This window comes from Theobroma cacao, chromosome 8 (assembly GCF_053813885.1).
Source record: "Theobroma cacao isolate CCN51 chromosome 8, ASM5381388v1, whole genome shotgun sequence".
NCBI classification, from domain to species: Eukaryota; Viridiplantae; Streptophyta; class Magnoliopsida; order Malvales; family Malvaceae; genus Theobroma; species Theobroma cacao.
This window is the reverse complement of record NC_142646.1, coordinates 9249851-9263104: the sequence shown is the minus strand read 5'-3', so window position 1 is coordinate 9263104 and position 13254 is coordinate 9249851.

The window sequence follows — 13254 nt, the reverse complement described above, 5'->3', positions numbered from 1 at the left end:
AATGTAGTTAGAAATAAAGCTAGGTTAGTAGCCCAAGGATACAACCAAGAAGAAGGAATTGACTATGATGAAACTTTTGCACCAGTTGCTAGGATTGAAACTATAAGGTTGTTGTTTGCTTTTGCATACTCTATGAATTTTAAATTGTACCAAATGGATGTAAAGAGTGCATTTTTAAATGGATTCATTCAAGAAGAAGTGTATGTTTAACAACCACCAGGATTTGAATACTATGAAAAACCAGATCATGTTTTAAACTTCATAAAGCCTTGTATGGATTGAAACAAGCTCCAAGAGCTTGGTATGAGAGGTTGTCAAAATTTTTTGTTGAGAAAGGTTATGTTAGAGGTAACATTGATACAACTTTATTTATCAAAAAATACTTAAATGATTTAATTGTTGTTCAAATTTATGTGGATGACATTGTGTTTGGTGCAACTAATGAGGCTTTATGCAAGAATTTTGCCAAAAAGATGCAAGGTGAATTTGATATGAGCATGATAGGTGAGCTGAAATACTTTCTTGGCCTTCAAATCAAACAAAGTAATATAGGAATCTTCATCAACCAAGAAAGATACACTCAAGACATGCTAAAAAAGTTCAATATGCTAAAGCTAAAATCAATTTGTACATAAATGAGTCCATCCACCAAACTTGATTTAGATGAAAAAGGAAAGGATGTTGATCAAAAGCTCTATAAAGATATGATCAGATCATTACTCTACTTAACAGCAAGCAAACCAAATATTCAGTTTAGTGTGTGTTTGTGTGCTAGATTTCAGTCACAACCTAAAGAATCACACTTAACTGCTGTTAAAAGAATTTTTAGATACCTCTTAGAAACAAAAACCTTAGGAATATGGTACTCTAGAGAATCATTATTTAATCTTGTAGGCTATTCGGATGCAGACTTTGTAGGAAGCAAAACTGATAGAAATAGCACTAGTGGAACATGACAATTTTTAGGAAGTATGCTAGTATCCTAGTCAAGTAAGAAACAAAATTCTGTAACACTCTCTACAGCTGAAGTAAAGTGTTTTTCCTTAGGTAGTTATTGTGCTCAGATTTTGTGGATCAAACAACAACTAAGAGATTTTGGAATAACAATACATAATGTACCAATTTTCTGTGATAACACAAGTGCAATCAATATATCTAAAAATCTTGTGCAGCATTTTAGGACTAAGCACATTGAGATTAGGCACCACTTTGTTAAAGACCATGTAGTGAAGGGTGATATTAAAATTGAATTTGTGAATACTTTGCATCAATTAGCTGACATCTTTACCAAACTTCTAAATGAATATAGATTTTGTAAAATTAGAAGAAATTTAAGAATGATTAATATGCAGTAGCTGTAGGTAAAATTTTTGACTCATTCACATTAAACAGAAGGCACTTAGTCAATAAAGAGCATTTTGTCTCATTAAATAATAAGACTCAGTTAAGTTAAAGCAGGAGGAATAAAATAATAGAAGAAACTGCCTACCGAGAAATAAAATAAAGAAGGAAAACCACCCAAACCAAAACTAAAATTAGGAGGCAATTTTTGAATTTTGAAGGAGGAGTTACCAATTACATTTAAATAGTGGGAGTCAGATAGTTTTTTCTTTTAGAATTAAACTGTTCACAACCTATTTTCTTTACACTCTCTCTGTGTTGAAATCAACGCTTGAAATTGAAACCCTCACCTCTCAACCTTTCGAAAACCTGAGTCCAAAATCATTCAAACTAAATGATGAAATTAGGAAAATCTCAAGGACTTTTGGAGAAGAAAAAAGGCAAACGGCCAATGGAAGAAAGTCTGGAAGCTGAAATACTGAAGAAAAAGAAGAGGATTGAGTCGCGACTTGTAAGTAAAAAATCTGAAGAATCGAAGAGCCACAAATCTAAAAAAAAGCAAATCGCACAAGAAAGGTATTACTTCATCTTCTAAATTCAAAAATAAAGTACATGAAAAGAGATTTAGGAAAATAAAGAATGCACCTATTGCTTGTGGAAAATATATTGACTAAGAAAGCTTCAATGAAATGTCTGAAATCCTAAAAAGTTTATCAAATTATTTTGAAGAGTTAAAATGGAAGGAATTCAACACATTTAGAAACTGATCATACAGTGCTAATTTAGTCAAAGAATTCTAATTAAGTATAGTTGTTGACAAGGATGAACTGGAATATCCTGTTGATTATTCTGATGAAGGTCTGAATGTGTTTTTGAATGAGAAAGAATTACTATCACTACTGCAGATTTAAGGGAACTTCTTAAAATAGAGTGTAATGAGGGAGAATTTGATTTCCTTGAGAAGTATGACCCTTCATCCCTGTGGGAAGTTATCACAAGGAAGAAGAAAAGTATTCCTCCAAGAATAATGTCGGGCTTATCACAAGTCCTCAAATAAGGATTCTACATTACTTTGTTGTTGCTAATCTTCATGGCAGGAGTGGAAGCTTGAGCTACATTAGCCTCCAAGATTTATGGCTAATGGAACATGCTTTTAGTCGTGTTGCACTTAATCTGAAAAGATTTATGATTGAAAGAATGAGGGGAGCATGCAGACTGGAGAAGATAAACTTGCCTTATGAAAATATCATCACTTCTCTAGTGCAGAAGAAAGGAATTTGAGTTCTAGATATGAAGCAGACAAGGTTAAAACCAGAGACCAAACCATTTATCTAGGAAGCTTGCCTAAAAAAGGGTACAAACTTGATGGAGAAAGATACATTAAAACCCCTAAGGCTGGTCTAGGAAAAGAATCCTCCTTACCTGCTCAACCAAAGGCAACACCTTTTCAATTCTCAAATGAAGTAATCTTTAATCTGCTAATGAGAATTGATGGGAAACTCACAGATTAAGGAGCAAGAATTCAGAAAATTGAAGAAAGGTTAACAGAAATGGAAAGCAAAATGAAAGGAAAAGAAAAAATGCCATCTGAACCAGTTTCCACAGACAATTCTGCAACTCCTAGCCTAGGTCCAGTAGGACAAGAAGCTAAAGTGCAAGCTAAAGGTCATGAACTTGAGGTGGAACAACCGAGAAAATCCCCCTCACCTAAGCCTCAAGACAAAGAAGAATCAGTACAAGGAATTGAGGTGCTTGGATCGCTTAATGAAAATCCTCCCACTGAACCCCAACCTCAACCAGAACCTTAACCATCTCCTCCACATTCTGAAGACGTTTCAATCATGGACTTTTCCATCAAATAGTTCAAGAGGAGCAAGCTAAGAAAAAGGCAGCTAAGGCAAAAGCTCAACAAGCAGCATCTGCATCAGCTCTTATTGCAGAAGGGAAACTTGAAAAAGGAAAAGCAAAAACCACTACTGCTCCCCAAGTCAAGTTCAAACCACTTGGCATGGGCAAGAAAACAATGGCAACTAAAACGAAGTTCATCAAAATGAGGAAATCATCTAGATTGGTTGAGAAAGCCAAGCCAGCACCAATCTTTTTTCCTCAAAACCCTTTTGAGATTTCATCCCCTGAACAATCCTAAAAAAAATCACCACCTTAACCCTCTTCTCAACCAAAATCCTCTCCTCAACCTCTCAATGTCAAATACTACACTGATGATGAGTCATCTTCCTCATCCTCCTCAGAAAGTTATTAGAAGCTGATGATAACAAAAAAGGGGAGAAGTATAGCAAAGACCTTAGGGGAGAAAGGAAGTAAAAACTGTCTAGGGGTAGTTTCGAAACATTAACTGTTATTTTTTGGTAATTTACTATTTATGCCATGTTGGCAATTGAACATTTAAATTTAACCTTGTTGTTTATGCTTTTGTGTGTGAAATGGGATGTTAATATGTTTATGTTACATGGCTACTGATAATTAAATATCTAACGATGTCTTACTATCTATGGTATTTTAACTGCTGCTGATAAAAATATGGTGCTATACTGATATTGGGATGGTATATTGATGCCTAATTTTTATTATGACATTGTGAATGGTGTTGGCTCCGTTAGTTTTTAATGATAATTAAACATTCTCATTTATTTGTGTCTAATGCCTTTACTTAAGTGTGCAGAAAATTAATGCATGAATTTAACAAATCAATCTTTCAAAGTAAATATTAAAAGAAAAATGTGATAAAAATAACGAGATATGACTGCCTAACAAGGAGGAAGCTCATTAGTGAAGCAAGGAAGAATGTTGGTTCACCAAGTTTCAAATTGAAGGAATGGCAAGATAAAGAGTTTGAGAAACAGAACCAACTTAGTCAACCAAGTCAATCGACGAAGTGCTTTCTGCCAGAATCTACCACCTGAAACAAAACTAACTTAGTCGACCAAGTCAGTCAACTAAGAGCTCTCTGTCTACAATTTGAACCAGAGCACTGAAAGACATATTAATGGCTAGAACTCATCCTCAACTGTTTCCAACAGACATAAAACTACCAAATTGCCATCAGAGTTGCATCTCCAAGTATAAAAAGGTATTTCAACAATTAGAAACAAGTTTTTTAGCAGTCTTGAACAAGATTTGAGCTATCAAAAGTTGAAAAAACCAGAAAATCTTCACTGCACTTGTTTGCACTTAAACGCCTATTCGTTGCTTTTGTATTTTGCACTCAATCTTGCACCATTCAGATCAACCAGTGATCATATGGACTTTCTTTTACTAATCTTCTTGTATTCTTAGAGTGAGGGTGTCACTCTAAGGGGTTATTCAAGCTTAGGATAGCTTGATTGTTGTAGGTTGTGGTTGAGCCTTGGAAAACTACTTGGGGTTTTAGTTTAACCCGTGAAAAACTAGTGTAAAAGGTTTTGGCTGAGCCTTGTAAAAGCCATTGTAAAGCTTAGTGGAAGCTTGTGAATTTCACAAGATTCTTAGTGGATTATTGGGAAAATCCTTGGTTGAATAATCAACGTAGTGGATATAGGTCTTTGACCGAACCACTCTAAATTGTTGTACATCCTGTGCTCTGTTTTTATTTTCCTAAGTTCTGAAAATTAGTTTTCAATATTGTTAAGAGCCAAATTGTGTTATTCACCCCCCTCTAACACATATTATCGGGACCAACAAGTGGTATCAGAGCTAGTTCCCTGTTATTAAGCCTTAACATCCTTAGGGTAGACACAAATGGCTCTAGAAAATTTTGTTGATGTTGAGGGTTAATGCATAAATATGCCTTCTCTATTTAATGAATCAAACTATTCTTATTGGAGCACTAGAATATCCATTTATGTTAAGGCTTATGAGTATGAGATATGAGAAGTTATTACCGATGGTTCTTTCATTCCTATGATCACTAATTCGGTCAATGGTAAGAAAACTTCCAAAGATAGAAATAAATGGACAAAAACTGAAATGAGGAGAGCACAAATCAATTCTAAGGCCATGCACACTTTTATTTGTTCACTTGATTATAGAGAATATGATAAAGTGTCCATATGCAAAAGTGCCAAGAAAATTTGGCAAAAATTAGAAAAGTTATATGGAGAAACAAAGATGCAAAAGGATGAAACGCCAAAGAAAAACAAAAAATCAAAAAAGCTAATAATGGCTGCAACATGGTCAGATAGTGATGCTTCAAGCTCAAATGTTGAAGAAGAAAAAGCTGAAGAAAGAGCAAAGCTGTGTTTGATGGCAAGGGATGATGATGAATCCAAGGTATCTTCAACCCCTTGTGATATTTCTATTGATGAACTGCAAGAAGAATATGAATCTCTCTATAATGAGTTTGAAAAACTTGCTTCAAAATATAAAAACTTGAAAAGAAAAACTGCATCTCTTGAGATTGATTTGCAAAAGATAAGGCATGACTTCAACTCTGTTTTTGAGCAAAAAAATTTTCTGCAAATTGAACTGGAACATTCAAAAACAAATTTTGAAGTTATGAAATTAGAGCTAGACAATAGAACTGAAGCTTTGCAAAATGCAATAGATGAAAATGTTGCTTTTAAGAATTTAAGTAAAGAATCACCACAAAGGAGCATAAATTTCAAAAGAAATGCAAATGACTTTTCCTCTTGATGCTATGTTTGTGATAAACTTGGTCATTTATCTTAAAACTGCTATAGAAGAAGAAACACACAGAAAATAAAAATGATTTAGGTTCCAAAAGGATCCTACATTGCTACTAACCTTCAATGACCCATCAAGGTATGGGTACTTATTAAGAAAAATTGAGAATTTGTGTTGTAGGTTGAGCTGCACTTAAAGAAGACATGTTCAAGAGCTCAACTCAAGAAGAAACAGCCTTTGTACATGGACAGTGGCTGCTCACGACACATGACAAGAGATGAAATGTTATTTGCTCAATTGGACAAAAGAAAGGGAGGTACCATATCCTTTGGTGATGATTCAAAAGGTAGAATTTATTAGTCATGTATTGTTAGTGAAGGGTCTAAAGCATAATTTATTGAGTATTAGTCAATTATGTGACAAAGGATTTAAAGATGTTTTGACTCAAACAAGTGTGAAGTAATAGATATAGGTACAAACGAAGTCTCATTTATAGGAAAAAGATTGAAAAATATTTATGTTGTCTTTCTTGAGGATCTTGAAATAAATAATGAAATATGTCTTGTTACAAATGCTGAAAATGACAGCTGGTTATGGCATAGGAGATTAGGACATGTTAGCTTGCATACCATGTCAAAATTAATCAAGAAAAATCTAGTTCTTGGGTTGCCAAATATAAAATTTGAAAACGACAACATACGTGATGCTTGCCAACTAGGAAAACAAGTTAGAGCATCTTTCAAGTTTAAGAAGATTGTGTCAACATCTAGACCTCTTGAATTGCTTCATTTTGATCTATTTGGTCCAATAAGCACAACTAGTTTAGGAGGAAAATCTTATGGTTTGTAATAGTTGATGACTATTCTAGATATACTTGGGTTTATTTTCTTGCTCATAAGAATGATACTTTATCAGCTCTCATAAGTCATTGTAGAAAAGTAGAGAATGAAAAAGGACTAGCCATAGTTAGCATAAGGAGTGATCATGGAGGAGAATTTGAAAATGATGAATTTGAAGAATTTTACAATAAAAAAAGGTTAGATCATAATTTTTCTGCACCTAGAACACCCAAGCAAAATGGAGTTGTAGAGAGGAAAAATCGAACCTTAAAAGAAATGGCTAGGATTATGCTGTGTGAGAATAACTTACCAAAATATTTTTGGGCTGAGGCAGTGAACACAGTAGCTTATATACTTAATAGAGTTTCAATAAGACCCATGATATCTAAAACACCTTATGAACTTTACAATGGTAGGAAACCAAATATTTCTCATCTTAGGAGTTTTGGTTGTAAGTGCTTTGTATTGAATAATGGAAAGCAGCTTCTAGGGAAGTTTGATGCAAAGAGTGATGAAGCAATATTTTTAGGATATGCATTAAGCTCAAAGGCTTATAGGATTTTTAACAAAAGGACCTTAACCGTTGAAGAATCAATCCATATAGTTTTTGATGAATCAAATGCTTTACAAAAGGAAATTCATGATGATGATAATGATGTAGTAATCCTTGAAAAGCAAATGAATGAAATAAGCTTAGAAAACAACAAAAATAATGAAGAAAGCTCACCTAGAAGAGAAAATAAAACTCCATCTCTACAAAATCTGCAAAGAGTAGAAAATCAGCATAATGATCTTCCAAGGAGCTGAAGATTTGTAAGAGACCACCCACAAGACCAAATAATAGGTGACATCTCACAGAAAGTTAGAACTAGGAATACAACAAGAGAAACTTATGAGTTTTCAGCTTTTATATCTCAAATTGAGCCTAAAAATTTTGAATAAGCTGCAAAATAGGAAAGTTGGATAATGGCCATGTAAAAAGAACTTGACCAATTTACAAGAAATAATGTATTGTCATTAGTACCTAGACCTTCAAATCACCCTATTGTTGGCACTAAATGGGTGTTTAGAAATAAGGTAGATGAGCAAGGAAATGTAGTTTGAAATAAAGTTAAATTAATGGCACAAGGTTACATTCAAGAGAAAGGAATAGATTATGATGAAACCTTTGCACCCGTAGCTAGAATTGAGGCCATAAGGTTGCTGTTAGCCTTTGCATGCTTTATGAATTTCAAATTGTACTAAATGGATGTAAAAAGTGCATTTTTAAATGGAATCATTCAAGAGGAAGTGTATGTTGAACAGCCACCAAGTTTTGAAGATGTTGAAAAACCTGATCATGTTTTCAAACTTCATAAAGCCTTGTATGGATTGAAACAAGCTCCTAGAGCTTGGTATGAAAGGCTTTCAAAATTTCTAGTTGAAAAAGATTACATTAGAGGCAGCATTGATACTACATTATTCATTAAAAGACACTTAAACAATTTAATTATTGTACAAATATATGTGGATGATATTGTATTTGACGCAACTAATGAGGTGTTATGCAAGAACTTTGCTAAAGAAATGCAGGGTGAATTTGAGATGAGCATGATGGGAGAGTTGAAATACTTTCTTGGTCTTCAAATTAAGCAAAGTGAGGATGGAATCTTCATCAACCAAGAAAGATACACTCAAGATATGCTCAAAAAGTTTGAGATGCTAAAACTGAAACCAATTTCCACACTAATGAGTCCATTCACAAGACTTGATCTTGATGAAAAAGGAAAGAATATAGATCAAAAACTATATAGAGGTATAATCGGTTCACTACTTTACTTAACAGTAAGCAGACCAGATATTCAGTTTAGTGTGTGTTTGTGTACTAGATTTTAGTCACAACCTAAAGAATCACACCTAACAGCTGTTAAGAGAATTTTTAGATATCTCATAGACATTCAAGGACTAGGAATATGATACTCTAGAGACTCAACTCTTAGCTTAGTTGGATATTCAGATGCTGACTTTGCTAGCAGCAAAACTGACAGGAAAAGCACTAGTGGAACATGCCAATTTTTAGGAAGCATGCTTGTGTCTTGGTCCAGCAAGAAGCAAAATTAAGTAGCTTTGTCAACAGCCGAAGCAGAGTATATATCATTAGGTAGCTGCTGTGCACAAATTCTTTGGATCAAGCAATAATTAAAAGACTATGGAATAACTATGCATAACGTACAAATATACTATGATAACACAAGTGCAATCAATATATCAAAAAACCTTATGCAGCACTTTAGGACAAAACACATTGAAATTAGACACCATTTTATTAGAGACCATGTAGTGAAAAATGATATTAAGATAGAGTTTGTGAACACTTTACATCAATTAGCAGACATTTTTACCAAACCTCTGAATGAAGATAGATTCTGTGAGATTAGAAGAAATTGAGGGATGATTAGTATGAAGGAATTATAGGAAAACCTTTGGCTCTCACATAGAAAACAGAGTGCATTCAATCAACTAAGGAAATCTTAGTTAACTAAGAGTGGTCTGACAACATTAAATAATAAGACTCAGTCTGTTTAGAGAAAGAAGAGTAAAATGAGGTAAAAATTAGGTTTACCAGGTGCAAAGAGAATGAAGAAAAACTACCAAAGGTAAATAACCAATATTTTAGAGGGAATTTTGAAGTTATTAAGAAATAAAAGTAGGGCAGTACTTAAGGGAAGGTTAACAGTTTTTCTAAGAAATAACTACTGACAACCTCTCCTTTTCTCTCCCCTAAAATCTCCTTTTCTCTCCCCTGAAAGCTGTTGCTCTAAAAACAAAAACCCAAATCATCATGTTTGCCTCTGAAACTGACTCAAACCCTAACCATTAAAAATTTCTAGAATCAAAATGGCAACAACATCTCAAAGTAAAGAAATATCAGAAAATAAGAAAAGGAAAAGGCCAATGGAGGAAGGAACAAGAACGAAAAGTCTTAAGAAGAAACAGAAAATCATGCCTGCTTCAGTGAAAAAAATATCCGAGAAACTAAGAAAAAAAGAAGTAGAAAACTGAGAAGAAGAAAGATATAGAAGCCTCACTTCACAAAGGTACTAGTTCTTTTTCTTCGAAGTTCAGGAATAAGTTGCATGAATATAGGTTCAAAAATATTGAGAATGCACCAATCTCTTGTGACAAATTTATTGATTAGAAGAGTTTTGATGAAAATGTAGAAATCCAGACTAGTTTATCTGAGTACTTTGATGAACTGAAACTAAAAGGTTATAGCACCTTTAAAAATAGGTCTTATAGTCCAAGTCTGGTTAAAGAGTTCTATTCTAGCATTGCTTTGAAAAGAAGGAATTAGTAGATTCTGATGATTATGTTGAAGATGGTTTAAATGTATATTTGAATGGAAAAGAATTTGTTGTGACTACTAAAGATTTAGGAAACCTGCTGAAAATAGAATGTAAAGAAAGTGAGTATGAGCTCCCTGAAAAATATGATCCATCCTCATTGTGGAGATTATCACCAGGAGGAAGGAAAAATATTCTTCAAAGAGTAATTCAAGTCTAATAATTAGCCCTTAGATTAGGATTTTACACTATTTCATAGCAACAAACATTCAGGGTAGAAGTGGAAGCCTTAGCTACATCAGCCTTCAAGACCTTTGGTTGATGGAACATGCCTTCAACGGGGTATTTCTGAATCTGAGAAGATATATGATTGAAAAATGAGAAATGCTTGCAGACCTGATAAGGTTAATCTGTCGTATGGGAATGTCATTACATCCCTTGTACAGAAGAAGGGAATATGGGCAAAAAGGTATGATATGGACCTGGTAAAAATCAAAGATCAAGCTATTTATTATGGTAGCTTAGTTAAAATGGGGTATGTGCTCGATGGAGAAAGGTTCATTAAGACCTCCAAGACTAGTCCAAGAAAAGAACACAACTTACATCTCAATCTAAAGAAGCCTTTTCCAGATTCTCAAATGAAGTAATTTTTAATTTGCTCATGAGGATTGATGGAAAGTTGTCTGACTAAGGAGAAAAGCTACAGAAAATTGAAGAGAAAATCAATAAGTTGGAAAACAAGCTGAAGGAGAAAAAAAAACATGCCATCTGAACCTATGGCTGCAGACAACTCTGCAACATCTAGCACTGCACCAGAACAGCAAGGTGTTGAAGGTTCAGCTGAGTCAGCAGAAAAATCTGCTCCTCATGTTGGAAGTTATGGCATTCAAGCTAAAGGTTCCACCTACAAATCTACCAGTCTTGTTCTGCAAACTGAAGACTCTCACTAAGGGGATGATCAGCTAGCCAAGACACCCTCTCCTAAACTTCAAGGCAAGAATGAATCAAAATAAGGAACTGAAGTGGTTAGTTCAAAAACAGATAAATACTAGGCTTCTCCTCCAAATTCAGAGGAAGTTTCTATTATGGATGTCTTCCACCAAATAGTTAAAGAAGGACAAGCTGAAAAAGACACTACTAGGACAAAAACTCCAAAAGATGGTGGAGATGAAGGAAAGGGAAAGAAACCTGCATCAGTTCCCAAAGTAAAGGCAAAATTCAGGAAACAAAAAGCCACTGCAGCACCACCAATTGAGGCAAAACCACCAACCAAAGGAAAGAAAACTATGGCCACCAAGATAATTTTTCTCAAGAGAAGAAAGTCTTCTAGGTTGGTAGAGAAATCCAAACCACCTCCAACCTCTTTTTCTAAAATCCAGTCCATGTTTCAAACAAGTCCTCATTAGAACCTTCCCCTAGAAAATGATCACCTCTCCAAGAACCTTCTCCTTTTCCTCTTAACCCTTTCTATGACACTGAATCCTCATCCTCTGACACCTCAAATTACTAGAAACCCCCTAGTTTGATGTTAACAAAAAGGGAGAGTAGAATTGACAGAACAAAAGGTGCAGGAGCCAGAGAATAAATAAAAAAAAATGTTAGGGTGGAAGAACCAAGAACCTAGGAAAGGAAAGAAAGCAGAGCCAGGAGCAGAAACTTAAAAAAATAGGAGATAGGAAGTAAAATAGTCCAGGGGCAATTTTAAATGTTTTTTGATTAACTGCTATTTGTGCCATAGTGGCACTTGAACACTTAAGTTTAATTCTGTTGTTTATATGGTTATCTGTGAAAAGTGAATGCTGAAATGTCTGTGTTGTTTAACTGCTACAAATTGAAGTTTGTTGATATTTTGCTATCCTGGTATTTTTACTGTCATGAACAAAATCTACTGATGCTATGCTGATATTGATTTACATATTGATAAATGATTTTCAATATGGCATTGAGAATAACTTCTATTTATAAACAGATATAGATGTTGTGTATAGAATGTCAATTGAATCATGAAGGGAATAAATAAAATCTGATGACTGTATGCTGTTGGCAGAGCTCTGCTGAATTCTTTATAAAAATTGTCAACATTCATTGTTGAAAATCATTCTAGATTTCTGCACATGTATATACACATGTATAATCTAAGTGTACAATGTCATTCTCTCTTTATGACAAGAATAAAACTTGCTGGAATAAAATGAGCATATACTTAGGGGAAGCAATTCTCATTTTTTGCAGAAAACTAAAAAGAGTAAAAAGACACTATGCTGTTAATCAAGGAATGTTTTGTCATCATCAAAAAGGGGGAGATTGTTGGCTCCATTAGTTTTTGATGATAATAAAACATTCTCATTTCTTTGTGTCAAATGCCTTTACTTAAGTGTGCAAAAAATTACTTAAATGTGTAGAAAATTAATGCATGAATTTAACAAATCAATCTTTCAAAGTAAATATTAAAAGAAAAAGGTGATAAAAATAACGAGATATGACTGCCTAATAAGGAGAAAGCTCATTAGTGAAAGAATGAAGAATGTTGGTTCACCAAGTTTCAAATTGAAGAAATGACGGGCTGAAGAGTTTGAGAAACAAAACCAACTTAGTCAACCAAGTCAATCGACTAAGTGCTCTCTATCAGAATCTATAACCTGAAACAGAACCAACTTAGTCGACCAAGTAAGTCGACTAAGAGCTCTCTGTCTGTAATTTGAACCAGAGCACTATAAGACAGACTAACAGCTAGAACTCATCCTTAACTATTTCCAACGGATATAAAACTATCAAACTGTCATCAGAGTTACATCTTCAAGTATAAAAGGGTCTTCCAACAATTAAAAACAAGTTTTTTAGTAGTCTTGAATGAGATTTGAGCTATAAAAAGTTGAAAAAACCAGAAAATCTTCACTGCACTTAAACACTTATTCTTTGCTTTTGTATTTTGCACTCAATCTTGTACCATTCATATCAACCAGTGATCATAGGTACTTTCTTTTACTAATCTTATTGTATTTTTAGAGTGAGGGTGTTACTCTAAGGGGTTATTCAAGCTTGGGATAGCTTGATTGTTGTAGGTTGTGGTTGAGCCTTGGAAAATCACTTTGGGTTTTGGTTTAGCTCGTGAAAAACTAGTGTAAAAGGTT